A 13,971-nucleotide genomic window follows, 5' to 3' on the forward strand; every position below is an offset into this window, starting at 1 on the left:
GATCTCTGTTCTGTTCTCTCATATGGTTTCTGCTTCTTTGTCTTCCCAATTCGGCTGCATTTCCATGTCTGTTTCTCTGTACTAAGCAAAGCTCCCAAGTCTCCCGGTCTTATTAGTGTGGATTTGTGAAGTAGGTGTTCAGTGGCACAGTCCTGAGAGGGGTTCAGCCCAAGCCTCTACCCCTCCGGGGCTACCTGTTAAGATTCAGCAAGCAATGCACAGATGCTGTGCTTATAGTTGCCTCAAAAGGCCACACCAGAAACCAAGGACTGCTGCCTCCAGTGTGAGTCTAGGCACTGCTCAGTAAAGAGCACCTGACTTGCTGAGGATATACCTACCTAGATGTGGCTTGGGTGGGGCCTGAGTTGGGGGAGGCGCGGTTTCTGGGAATCCTCTGGGCAGAGTGACCTCTGTTATCCAGTCTGATGACTTCACGGCAATGGCGTGCTGTGTCCATGCACTAGGGGGAGGGCTTAACAGGGAACAATGGACACCGCCAGCACTTCTGTACCCAGCGAGTCTCGCCTTAGCCCTCAATCCAACAATGTCTCCCTTTAAGTCCCTGGTGCCCGCTGTGAGCAGCCGAATCTGCACTGGTGCTGAGTGAGCAGGTCCGTCACTGAGAAAATCTGCTCGCCGACATGGCCCCTTTAAGAGCTTTTGCTGCTGCTGCTGCTGTGGCTGCCGCAGCCTCAGTCTCACTCAGCTGCTAGAGATCGGGTAGCCCCGTGTCCTTGCCCCGTCCTATCTTCTGCCATTGCAGGGTGCTTTCTTGGATTTCTCCCTAGTTGTATGGCTTATTCATCAAGATCCCAGGCAATTTTTCCTTGCTTCTGCTCCTTGTTTCCGTCACAACTTTGATTTGGTCACCAGAGAGACGAACAGAGACTCTATCATCTATGCCATTTGGTTCACAAGTCCCAGAAAGTTTTTAATTAGCAACAATCGCGCCTTGGATAAACCTCATTGGCTATGATACTGTTACTGTGCAAAACTAGGAAAGTGATTCACTATAAAAACTTAGTGTCTGCCTTTTATCAAATTTGAGGTTACCTCTGCATTTCAGTAAATATGCCATTTCTTCATTAATTCATGGAGAAATGCATTAGTAAACTACCTTCCTCATATGCCTCTTTTCCCATCTTTTCTTCATTGTGAATTGTTGCCTATATATATATATATGTCTATTAATCCCTAAAGTTTAGTCCATCACATTAGGAAACGGAATCCAAACTAAGATACACTAACTTGCTAAAATCCAGAAAGGTGAGGTGTGTTGAATTTTCAAACTAAAAACTACAATATTTCCATTAGCTCGTTATTATTGTGCCAAATATGGAAATAAACCTAGTGTCTTTGAACTACTATTTACTGGTCTATCATGAGTATTTTCATTTTATCATGAAAATTTTGCCTTTTCTTGAAATGTGATTTTAAAAGATCCAATGCTTTCTTAAATAGGGTTTTACTGCATCTGGGAAGGAAAAGGTTTTAAGAGAAATTTCTAATTTTATCATGTTATGAAACAATAAAGGGAATTTGTAAAAGGGAAAAGATCACTCATAATTTCCTCATCCTATGCAGCTGTTTTTATGTTTTTAATAATTTAAAAATGAAAGTCGACAGAAAAATACTAATAAATATACAATTTTCTAAGTAGATATCTCCATAACCACCACCAAGAAAAAAAGAATCTTGGGAGGAGAAGAGACAGACTGTTCAAGTATGTATTGTTCTAGTTCAGAGAATCATTTCCTCTCTGGCAACCTTCCATGACTAGCAGCAGTAGTATTCCCCTTCAAGGCAAGAGAACAGCAGAGCTCTTTCAGGCATCTAGTCAAGCATTCACAACGAGTATCTGTTAAAGGCCTACTGGGTGCTTAAGCTTATAGTAGCTGCGGAGGAGACAATTTAGAGAGATAGAGACCATAAACTAAGGAGTTTACGGTCATTTAAATATGGAGACAAATGTATAAATAGGTCTTCATCATGTAATTTGGTAAGTTCTGGGGCATATCTGTGAGCAGAATGCTATGAGATTAGAACTCTCTGAGAGAATAAAAAATAAAGTCTTTTTAGAGGAGTGTCTTGAAGGACCAGGAGGAATTTGCCAGAAAACTAGCATTTCTAGCTAGAGAAAACAAAATGTGGAAAGGCAGAGTCACAGGGATTACTGCGGATACAGTAGTTGGTGTGTCCAGTATGACAGAGAATAGTAAAAGATGGGCTGACATGGAAGCTGAACTACACTAGGAAGGCTCTTATATGCTGTGCTCCAGATTCCAGACATGATCCCATAGACATGAAGGAATCAACAGAGATCTTTAAGCAAAGGGACAAGAATGTAAGTTTGGTTCTCCTCTTCCACCTAAAAATGACTCTGTTAGCAGTGCAGAAGCCGGACTGGAAGGAAAAAAAATCTAGCAGCAAGGAAAGAAGTTCCCTAAAGGTAGGGATCATGTCTATTTTATTCACCTAGTTCCTATCACTGTGCTTAGCATAATAGATATCTCTTATAATATCTCCCAATAAATACGTATGATGAGTGAATAATGAATAACAGAACTCTGAAGTACATTAACATTTAGAGGGCAGACAAAGGAGAAAGAACCAAAGATTTACTTTTAAGATTTACTTTTAGAAATCCTAGTTACCACTGAGTATCAAAGAAATGTAAATGAAAAAACAAGATTTGTCAAATATCCTCTACAAAAAAAAATAATAATACCAACAGGCTCAGATGATTTTGATGCTATATTCTATTAAACCTTCATGGTACAGATAATGTTCATATTAAGAAAAAGCAATATACTAGAGGAAATATACATTATAATTAAAGAAGACTTATTCCAGGAATGAAAAGACAGTTTACTGTTGGAAGATCTATCAAAGCAATTTTCTATATTAACAGATAACTAAGGGAAAAAAGGTATACATACATAACCTTTTCAACAGATGCTGAAAATGCATTGAATAAAATTCAGCACCCATCATGATTTTTTAAAAAATTAGCAAACTAGGAATAGAAAGAACTACCTTAATTTGGTAAGGATTATTTAAAAGAAACCTAAGTAGTCATCATACTAAATGGTAAAATATTAAAAGTACTTTTTTCTATTAAAGATAGGAAGGCCAAGAGGCCTTCCATTACCACTACGTAACATTATACTGAAGGTCATATAATGCAACAAAATAAAAAGAAACCTGAAACAGAAAGACAGGAATTTTAAAGAGAAAATCCAGATATAATCCTATGTATATACAGATTTTTTTGTATACAACCCTTTGTGTGTATGTGTGTGTGTATAAGTGACATGCCAATTAATAGGAAGTGTATTATATGAATTTATTCATATATGCATAAAATACTTGAGACTATATATGTGTGTGTATATGTGTATATGTATGCGTATATATTAAATTATACTATAATTATTACTGCCACTAAAAACTTACTAAAAGTGAAAAAAAAGGTCCCTCCAATGGGCAGTCCTCCAAATTTCTATTTAAAAAAAAGTTAGAAGTGAAAACCAAAATCTGTGCAGCCATTTCTAATGGTAAATGGTTCTCATTTTAAAGGCAATAACTAAGTTTTTCATTTATTTTTAATAAAAAAAAACATTTTTCATGAAAAGATCACAACAACATATTAATTAACTAAGTAAAAAACTGAACATTTCAGTGTTTAATCATCTGCATTCCTAGTCTACCTCTAGCTGGGGTCAGTTCCTGGATCATTCTTATAGCAGCTGAAAATACGCACAAGGAAGGCAGTGGAGGTAGTGCCTGCAATCAGTCTTGCTTCACTTTATTTTTTAAAAAGTATTTAGTGTGCTCAAGTCTAACTGATTCCCACTCTTCTTCATTATTTGCTCTATTTCCATGGACCAAACGTTTTTAAAAATTAGTTTCACTTTTATTTGTTTTTGACTTATATGCTTTCCTTCAAAAAGTCACATAAACTATAGGGTATTTTAATGTGTCTAAATTTTTTTCTGATTCCTTGTGCAGGCCTTAGCTGTAAGAAATTCTGTATTTCATACTTCCTAATAAATAAAACATGACATACAATTCCTAAGTCCACATATTCAAATGGGTAAGACATTTCTACCTTTCACTGATCCCCCCCATTGTCTTCTCTACCAATACACTAAATAGCAAGTCCCTTCAGCGAAGATACAGTAAATGTAATTTCTTTATGAAAGATAAATCATTAAGAAAACTACTCCCAGCAATCTGGATAACAGTATTTTGGGAAGTTACAAAGAACTGCTTAAAATAGCATCCAGCACGGAACCCTACACAGTGGGTATTCAAAAATGTTCCTACTTTCAGAGATCTACCCCCATTATCAGGTCTCTTTATTGTGGTACCCAGGTGTTGCAGGATATAAAATCTCTTTCACCCATTAAGAGCCAAAGTGAACTCAAAGTTATACAAATCCCATCAAAAACGCTAATGCCAGATAACCATGAAGAATAGCCTAACATGGGGTAAAGGGAGTCAAATATACGGGGGGAGGGGGAGGGGTGAAGTGGCTAAAGGGGATCAAATACATGGTAGCTGAAGGAAACTGGACTTTGGGTGGTAAACACACAATAGAATATACAGATGTTAAATTATAATGTACATTTGAAAATTATATAATTGTATTAACCAATGTTACCCCAATAAACTTAATTTAAAAAAAAAGAAAGAAAGAAAAAAGAAAGGCCTAACACCATCCTCTTGATGAAACCAAATGAGAATGGTTCTAAAATTCCAGACTCTTCCATCTACTATATCATTGTATAGTGAAAGAACCAAGGAGAAAAAAGCTAATTGCTATTAAAGGATTAACATCACACTGGGAACTGAACAAGTGAAGGGCTGACCAACTGAAGCTTCCCTTAAGAGTCCAAAACTTCAGGCAACACTGAAGGGCCAGAGCTAATTGAGCTATAGAACATGAAAAGCTCCTCAGAGTTAATGACTTCCTACCAGAGGAAGTGAAGGCTAGGGTTTATCAGCACTCCACCAGCCAAGTGTGAAAGTCCCAGACCAGAAATAGCTCCAATACCTGACTAATAAAAAATGTTCTATTCCTTTCAAAATGCTATTTATGTCTCTTTTGGCTCATAGTTTCCTTCTATATGTAAGAGAACACTGATCCCATATTACAGTAAAGAAGGCAATCCATTCACTTATTAGAGAAAGATTTCTCCCCTCCCAGTTCACATTGGTCAAAGAATGTGATCCAGCAAGAAATAACAATGGTAGCAACCATCTGTGAAGCATTTAACATGTGCCAAAGAAGGAACTATACATACATTATACTCGACAGCTTTGGCAAGCTAAGTTTTATTAATCACATAAAAAAAAAAAAATCAAAGCACAGAGAGCCTGGACAAGCTGCCCAAGGTCACTCAACTAATAAATGGCACAGCTGAGGTTTCGAGGTTTGACCCCAAGTCTTTTCAAATCCTATAGTCTTTCCATTTCACTAAGTGGCCTTGAGAAACACTAGACATGTAACATTCATCTTATCAGATAATCTACATGTCATGTGTTTGTCTATGCAAAAAATCACTCTGGAAGGATATACAAGAAACTGGTAACACTGTCTCAGAAGAGAACTAGATAGCTAAGAGACTTGGCAAGAGGGAGACTATTTACCAGATTCTCTTCTGCACCTTTTTAAGTTTAAATCCTGTGACAATATTATCTCCTCAAAAAATAAAATGTATTGATTTTATAGTCTTTAATATATATAAATGGGGATATCTGAACATAATGCTTTAAAAATAGTATTTTAAACTATGCCACCGAATAATATAGGTTTGCTGACAGTCTTCATATCAGGGTCAGAGGGAACAAGTTAGGGACCTCTACAATGGGGCAAAGGTTTACAGCTGCTTTTAGGAACCCCTAGCCCTAAACAAGAGATGCTCGTAGGCACTATAAGAATTGTGTCACACTCACTTTCCTGCTGAAAGAATTAGCCAATAGCACGTTTAGTAAACACGAGCTGGCATTGTTCTTCTCAGGCTTAAAAACTACTCTACGAAGGTTATCAAAGAGGATGAAAAATTCCCAGAAACAGGAATGAAAATAATTCAACACGAAAACAGGGAAGTAAACATTTATAAATTGTCATAGGAGAAAATTCATGTAAAGAGGCTTTGGGGTAGAAGAATATAACACAGAAGAGATACATAGAAAAAAAAAAAAACATGGAGAATAAACAGGAAGCTCCTTACCATCAGCAAGAGCAAAGTCCTTCAGATTCCCAGAAGGAGAAGAGGGGGAGGGGAGCATCGCTCTCCATAAGGAAGAACCTGAAGGCAGCTTGCCAACTGGTTAATGAGGGGTGAGCCACACCACCAGAAAAGGCTTGAAGTCTTTCTCGGGGAAAAAAAAATTCTAAAGAACTTGGAGAAACTAGGAGGTGGGGAAGGCCTTTAATAATAATACTGATCTCTTTCAATTGACAGCTGAGACTTAAAAAGGAGAAATGTGAATGGCTGTCAATAAACTAGAAGTTGACTTTCCAGATCATGCTGGAACACTCTTCTTCCCCTGCTTCCAAACCTTCTAATTCACCCAACAGGTGTCAGTCTCAATCCCACTTCTTCATTTTGTAAGTTTTTACTGCCTTCCAGCCAGGCACACAGTATTATAAAAACTTATGTCTATCTGCTCCCATCAGAATATAAGCTTGGAGAAGTGCAAGAGCCAAGTCCTTCATGCTTACAACTGCACACTCAGTATCAAACACAGTGCCTGGCAGCATTCTGATGAGTAAATATACAAATGACGATGGGCTCTCAGCCTGCTGAGAGTGATGTTCACAGGGAGAAGGAAGAACATGTTTGAACACGTGCTAATTTGATTATGAGAGCTTAAAACTGAAAATAGAGAAAGAAAAATTCCTGGATAAAACTGGGAAACAACATGAGAAGAAAAGCAATGACAGAGGTGACTATTAAGTCACAAAATATCTGAGAATTAAGTTGCCAACATCTTAACTTCTGACATCCACTACAATAAAGAGATCCAAGATAAAATTTAAATGTATGAATTTTATAACAAATTAAGACATGATCAATACCCATGAAAATCTGAGTTTAGTGGATTTGTGAAAACAGGACAGTATACCAATGGATGGGTGAATCTCATTCAAAGCTTAAAGGGGGAAGCAGGATGGCAGTGTGTCCCAAAATGATATTGCCAGTAGAAATCCACAAACCATACTAGATAATTTCTGAATGAGGAAAAGAGAGTAATGGATATGATACAGATGCTGGAGTACCCTCAGCCTGCTCAAAAATAGAGAATTTTTTTTTTACTCAGATTCCAAAACTGGCATGTTGATAATGATATTAGAGAAAAGGAGCTTCGAGTACTTTGTCATATGCTGGATATCACATTTATCTTAAAAAGGGGGAGGGCAAAGAAAATCTAATAAATTCTTGCTGACAGTTTCATCCTAAAAAGATGAGGGAACCACTTTACTGGACTTAATCTAGACCAAAAAGACAGACTAGTTGAAAACTGAAAGAGTCTCAAAGAGAAAATAACTTTGAAAGTGTGATAACAGCTAAGTGTTATTAGAAGGAGGCAGTTAAGAGAGCAAGTTCTAGATGTGGCCCCAGTAATCCTAGATTAAAGACCCAGTTCTGCCACAGCCCTATGCCCTCAGGCCAGTCACAACTCTTCTTGCCATAGTTTCCTCTTCTAAAAAAAAGATAATGCCTGCCTACCTCACAAGATCAAATAACTGACTATCTGTAAAAGCATATGTAAACCTTACTATACTTAATTAGCTATATCATGCTAAATGAAATAAGTCAAAGACAAATACCATATGATTTCACTTACATATGGAATCTAAAAAACAAAATAACAAACAAAACAGAAACAAACTCATAGATACAGAGAACATTTTGATTGATAGCTATCAGATGGAAGAGTAGGGGGAATGGGTGAAAAAGGGGAAGGGGGAGGGGGAAGGCAGATGGGGGAAGAAAAAAATTTAAATCATTTCTTCAATTAAAAAAATAAATAATAAAAATAAATTAAAAAAAAAAGAAAAAAGGAAAGGGATTAAGAAGTACAAACTGGTAGTTCCAAATTAATCATGGGGATGTACAGTACTGCATAGGGAATACAGTCAATAATATTGTAATAACTATGTATGGTGTGAGATGGGTACTAGATTTATAAGGGTGATCACTTTGTAAGTTTGATAAATGTCTAATCACTATGTTGTACATCTCAAACTAATAAAATGTTATATGTCAACTATAATTGAAAAATAAAAATTTAAAAAACAAAATAAGCTATTAACAATCGCTAATATTTATTGTGTATTGAGCTCTAACTACCAATCAGATGCTGAGGTTTACAAGGGTTATCAAGTCCTCTCAATGGCCCTAGGAGGTTGATATTCTTATCCCTATATCATAGATGAGAAAACTAAGATGTCCCACTGTTAAGTAACTGCCCAATGTTCCAAAACAAGGAAAACAGTGGAGTCTGAATCAGAATCCAGGTTTTCTGAGTCTGGAAAGCCCACATTTTTATCCATTGTGTTATAGTGCTTTTAAAATGTAGATTTCATAAAACTAAAATCTCACAATCTAAGACTCTAAGGAAAAAATGGATGCTGGTATTTTTTAAAGAAATCCTCAAAGGTGAGATTCTGACCATCAATTATGCAATTAATTATAAATTAAAGCCATTCAAAATTTTTAAAGGGAAAAATCTGAGGAGACTAGTATGGTTGCATAACATTCTCCAATGAGATAGATAGTCACAAACACACATGTACAAAGGAAGAGGTAACAGTTAAAAAAAAAAAAAAAAGATAATAGAGTGGTGGTTCTGATATAAAGAAAAAGTGCCAGGAAAGTCATAGCTCAAAATGAGCCAAGGCTTGTTAATAAAGCTAAGGATAACAAAAAGGGCTTTGTGAGAACTGTCTAGATCAAATCCTACTTCTAAAGTTTCTCTATCAACAAGTACAATCTTCAACTTGAAGAAGGGAAGAATAAGCCTGTAGTAAGCAAGAACTAAAGCTCAAAATAGTACAGCCCCTAATTATTCCAAACTGGCTCAAGCCTCCAGACCTGCAAACCCTGACAATCCTGAGAGCATCAGGGTAGCCTGATGAGCATCGCTATAGACCTTTAAGGATGGGCAAGCTGTCAAAGCATGTGGAGCAAACAGTCCAATTTTCAAAAAGAGGGCATCTACCAAGGGCTACAAAAGTTGCCTGTCCCTGGCAACCTTGACTTCAATCCTAGGTAAACTGTCCAACTGATTTTTCTTTCACATACATACACACCTAGCTCTGGCCAATGGATTCTTTTTTAAAAACGTGGGCTTTGAGCTTCTAGAAAGGAGACTAGGGATCACCAGGTACGATTTAATGAAAACATTTCTTTCACAAGAGAATACAATTGGACTGAAAAATAAAGGAATATAATACATAGCAGTGCTATTCAAAGTGAATTCTATAGTCTGTTGCACTGGCATCACCTAAGAGTTTGTCACAATGCAGACTCAGGCTCCACCACAAACCTGCTGAATCAGAATCTGCATTTTAACAAGACTCGCAGGTAATTCTTGTGCATGATCAGTTTGAAAATAACTGATCTACATTTTAGCAAGGCATTTGATGAATGTTTCATAATATCTTTGTGGACAGTAGGATTTCTTTCTATTAATTTGTTATACATGTTTGCCAGGCAAAATGTTAAGCAGTTGACACACTTATTTCTCATAACCTACAAAGTAGGCATTATCATCTCTAATTTATAGATATATTAAGAAAGATTAAACAGCACTCACTACCTGCCAACCACTGTTCCAAGGACTTCATATATATTAATTTATTTAATCCTCACAATAGTTCTTTATGATAGGTACTACTATCATCTACATTTTACATATGATGAAACTGAGGCAAAAAGAGGTTAAGTAATTCACTTATAATCACACAGAAATTTGTAGTGCGGTTCTTAACCACTACTTTCTATGGCCAAGTGTGCTACCACTGTGGGGCATATAATAGTCCTTATGGGACAAAATAAGCAATCATACCCCAAAGAGTCAATTTAAAAAAAAAAAAAAATGATAGGATCTGCAAGGGAGAATTTTAAAGGATATAAAGAATAAAAAGATTTTAAAGGTAGTCCCTGGAAGGAAAGTGATAAATAGACTAATGTTTATTAAGAGTCTGAGGCCATGAGTCAAGCACTTTGCATCCACGTTTTATTCAACCTTTCCGACAGGCCCATTTGTAGGTATTAAGACATTTTATAAATGAGGAAATGAAGACCAGACAAGTAAAGGACCTTACCAAGTCACAATATTTGTGATGATATGCCCAAGATTTCAAAATCAAGTCTGACTCTAAAGCCCACACTCGTTCCCTTTATTTGCTCTGTATCTCTCCCTGGGCTGGTCCCATTGCTGTGAATGACGTAGACAGGACAATTGGTGATGTTGACCATATAACAGGAGGACCTTTAACTAAGAGAACAAATATATTAGAAAACAGAACACAGATCTAAAAGATCTAAATAGAATGGAACAATGGGCTTCAATGGTATTCAAAAGCAAGAGGCTTTGGAGTCAGACAGACAAGAGTTTGAATACCAAGTTCTATCACTTAATATTTAGAATGCAAGCAAGTTATTTAACCTCTTTGAGCCTTAATTTCTACATCCATAAAATGGAATAATACCCTATAGAATTGTTGTAAGAAGGGAGAAAATGTAATGTTTGTAAAGTTCTTGGCACATGATAAAGCTTAACGAATAACGGTGAACATTAAATCTAATAAAATGAAATTTAAGGTCAAGTGCAAGAAAGTCAACTTTAGAAGCACCAGATAAAATTTAACAGAAACATATAAAAAAAAACTTAAGGATCTTAGTTGACTTGAATCTAAGAGTCAACAGTTTGCTAAGACTGCCAAAAATTACTGTGAATTTGGAGCTCATTACAGAAGCAATGTCCAAAACAAGTAAGCTCAAAACAGGAAGGCTTATCAGACTTCATTTGTAATCTTCAAGTTCTGAGTGCTAAACTTTAGAAGGTCATTGGCAAATGAGAATAAGTCCAGGAAAAGATCAGAAGGTAAGAAGCTTTGAAAACATAGTAACTAGTTCCTTCCTGGTTCTATATTCTCTACACTTCACACGGCTGAAGCTACCTGACAAGTGCTTCTATTCCCTAATAACACCTCCTCCATCTTTATCTCCCTCCCCACCTACTCTGCCGCTACACACCCCTCAAATTCAATTTTGCTAATGTCAAATGGATCTGACAGGAGTGACTTCATGACTCCTGGTCCAAAACTCTAGGACTTGACAAGTCAGACCTGCTGTTAATCTGGCCCCAGCCTGCAGATTAGACCTGCAATTAATCTAATCTACATCAAATTTCACTGGCACCCTGCTTTATTCCTGAGACTGAGCCCCACAACTTGTGCCCTAGGTAACTGAATCCTGAGTCTTTGTTACGTTCTCAAGAAACTGAGACTCTCCCTAAATGTCTCTATGACCCACAGCTCCATTACTCCTTCAGAGGGATACAGCTGGCCAGGAGACTACAATTAGGCAATATCACTCATCTCAGACCTCAGCTGTTTCAAAATGAGATAAATTCAGTGACAAACCTATTTATGTGCATAAAACAGTACAAGCAGATCAGTTATTGTCCCTAAGAGGTCATTTGCAAACCTACAAAAATGAAGTCGGGAAAAGCTGCCTGAAATCTGGCCATACTTATGGCAGTGCCCCATTTTCAATTCCAATTAGAACTGGGTTTGACTCCCTGGAAGGACCTAGACAGTAAAATCTGGTAACTCCTAGGTCCAGATTCTCAGGGCAACTGACAGTGGAGTAACACAAGCTTCCCTGTGGAATAGCCTTGTCAAAGCAGGCAAGTTTTCCTAGCTAAATCGGAAGAGCCTGTCTCCTTTCATTCAATACTCCCTTGGAAGCCAAGAATCTCTCTAGGGAACGCCATCTGCAGGGGACATCAAGTGTCTCAGTACCCTGTTTTCAGCCATGCTAACATCATGATTCCGTTTCTATTTCTCAAGTTGATAGAGGCTCTGCTCTTTCTTTGGATGAGAAAAAAACATGGTAAATGCTAGTCTTTAAGAACTTTGCTTTTGGAACGACACAGTTCTAGACCAGAACCAGATGATTCATGGAGTTTTCATCTAGTTCAGACTAGCTTTATAACTAGAGTTCCCAAGCCAGTTTGTAAATCCAGGCCTTCCCTTCCTGAAATGAGCCTGAATGTCTAAACTCATGTTGAGATGGTTCTCTAACACAACACAGCACTCTGGTTATTCTCTGGATCACTAGTTCTCAAATTTGAATGTTAAAATACAAATTATTGGGCCTCGCTCTTAGAGTTTCTGATTCAGTAAGTCTAAGATAGGACTTGAATATTTGAATTTTTAACAAGCTCCCAGGGCATGCTCCTTTTGCTGGTTGCTGGTGTGGAGAAACTACATTTTGAGAACCACTGCTCTATATCAATAGTATTTCAAGTCATTCCCAGGACTATACTGGGAAGGGGGAGAGGAGGATGCTATATGGGTCCTTTTGCATCATAACATTTATGCTTTGTCCTACAAAGAAAACTGGATTCTCCTACAGAGTAGACCTCAACTGGATCTCACAGGTGAAATATTCAGGAGTTTAAAATAGATAACAATTCACATTCTAACACATCATTAAAATAGGTAGATTCTGTAACCAAGAAATGGTACCTATATATGAGATTCTAGGTTCAAGCAGCCAAACTAGAAGTAACACTTATTTTCTTTCCTTTGCCTCACCAACTATGTTATTCACTGAGGGAATTAAAACCTGTAAAGTGCTTAGAATAATAGTTAGACATTATTATTTTTCTTTACTTTGGTAAAATATACATAATACTTACCATAAGTACACATTCACAACGTTGGGTAACCATCACCACTATCTATACATAAAACTTTTTCATCACTCCATGACAGTTATTGTTTAAAAGACTCATTAAACAATAATTCCCCCTTGCCATACCCCCCCCAGCCCCTGGTATTCTACTTTCTGTCTCTATGAATTTGCCTATTCTAGGTACCTCATCTAAGTGGAATTGTACACTGGCTTATTTTTGTAAGCATGTTCAAGATCCATCCATATTGCAGCATATATCAAAATTCCATTCCTTTTTAAGACTGAATAATATTCCATTGTATATATGTATACACCACATTTGTTTATCTATTCACCTTTCATGGACACAGGTTGCCTCTACATTTTGGCTACTGCAAATAACATTGCTATGACATACATATATGTACAAGTATCTATTTGAGTGCCTACTTCCAATTCTTTTGGATATACACCTAGGAGTGCAACTGTTGGGTCATACGGTAGTCTTATGTTTAATCTTTTCAGAAACTGCCAAACTGTTTTTCCCACAGTGGCTACACTATTTTACATCCCCATTTCCAAGAGCAATGCTAATGCTTGTTCTTTTCTTTTCTGTTTTTAATTATAGCCATTCTAGTAAGGTAGTGCTTGGCCACTATTACTATCACAAGGTTTTTTATTAATTTATTTATTTTAATCAGTTTCAAGTATACAGTACATTAGTTAGACATCTATATAGTTCGTAAAACAATCGCCCCAATTGCTCCCTCCCTCCCCTGACCCTCTGCCTAGCCAACGTATTAATGCTAACTGCATCCTCTACGCCGTGCTCCCCAACCCAGTGACCATACATTAACTACAAATTTGTACTTCTTTAACCCTTCACCCCATTCACCCAACCCCCAAACTCCCCATCTCCTCTATCCAACACCAAATTGTCTACTATATTTATTAGTCTGTTTTTGATTAGTTTGTTCTTTTTATTCCTTAGGTTCCACATATAAGTGTAATCATATAGTGTTTATCTTTCTCTGACTTAAATACC

General features: G+C 37.0%; 1 protein-coding gene across 2 annotated transcripts in view; it reads right to left on the reverse strand.

The window, feature by feature from the left end:
- The window catches only part of PTPN9 (protein tyrosine phosphatase, non-receptor type 9), a 67,329-nt gene that overhangs the window by 42,030 nt on the left and 11,328 nt on the right, over window positions 1-13,971 (reverse strand). The gene's annotated exons all lie outside the window — the stretch shown is intronic.

This window comes from Pteropus vampyrus, unplaced genomic scaffold, assembly GCF_000151845.1.
Source record: "Pteropus vampyrus isolate Shadow unplaced genomic scaffold, Pvam_2.0 Scaffold462, whole genome shotgun sequence".
Classification (NCBI taxonomy): Eukaryota; Metazoa; Chordata; class Mammalia; order Chiroptera; family Pteropodidae; genus Pteropus; species Pteropus vampyrus.